The sequence below is a fragment of the Rutidosis leptorrhynchoides genome, chromosome 5 (genome assembly GCF_046630445.1).
Source record: "Rutidosis leptorrhynchoides isolate AG116_Rl617_1_P2 chromosome 5, CSIRO_AGI_Rlap_v1, whole genome shotgun sequence".
Classification (NCBI taxonomy): Eukaryota; Viridiplantae; Streptophyta; class Magnoliopsida; order Asterales; family Asteraceae; genus Rutidosis; species Rutidosis leptorrhynchoides.
Window position 1 is genome coordinate 450,135,092 of NC_092337.1, and position 1,128 is coordinate 450,136,219.

The window sequence follows — 1,128 nt, forward strand, 5'->3', positions numbered from 1 at the left end:
AACCTTCGAATAAGATAGCTTTATATGTATGAATCGAATGATGTTATGAACATCATTACTACCTTAAGTTCCTTGGATAAACCTACTGGAAAAGATAAAAATGGATCTAGCTTCAACGGATCCTTGGATGGCTCGAAGTTCTTGAAGCAGAATCATGACACGAAAACAAGTTCAAGTAAGATCATAACTTGAAATAAGATTGTTATAGTTATAGAAATTGAACCAAAGTTTGAATATGATTATTACCTTGTATTAGAATGATAACCTACTGTAAGAAACAAAGATTTCTTGAGGTTGGATGATCACCTTACAAGATTGGAAGTGAGCTAGCAAACTTGAAAGTATTCTTGATTTTATGTAACTAAAACTTGTAGAATATATGAAGAACACTTAGAACTTGAAGATAGAACTTGAGAGAGATCAATTAAATGAAGAAAATTGAAGAATGAAAGTGTTTGTAGGTGTTTTTGGTCGTTGGTGTATGGATTAGATATAAAGGATATGTAATTTTGTTTTCATGTAAATAAGTCATGAATGATTACTCATATTTTTGTAATTTTATGAGATATTTCATGCTAGTTGCCAAATGATGGTTCCCACATGTGTTAGGTGACTCACATGGGCTGCTAAGAGCTGATCATTGGAGTGTATATACCAATAGTACATATATCTAAAAGCTTTATATTGTACGAGTACGAATACGGGTGCATACGAGTAGAATTGTTGATGAAACTGAACGAGGATGTAATTGTAAGCATTTTTGTTAAGTAGAAGTATTTTGATAAGTGTATTGAAGTCTTTCAAAAGTGTATAAATACATATTAAAACACTACATGTATATACATTTTAACTGAGTCGTTAAGTCATCGTTAGTCGTTACATGTAAGTGTTGTTTTGAAACCTTTAGGTTAACGATCTTGTTAAATGTTGTTAACCCAATGTTTATAATATCAAATGAGATTTTAAATTATTATATTATCATGATATTATCATGTATGAATATCTCTTAATATGATATATATACATTAAATGTCTTTACAACGATAATCGTTACATATATGTCTCGTTTAAAAATCATTAAGTTAGTAGTCTTGTTTTTACATATGTAGCTCATTATTAATATACTTA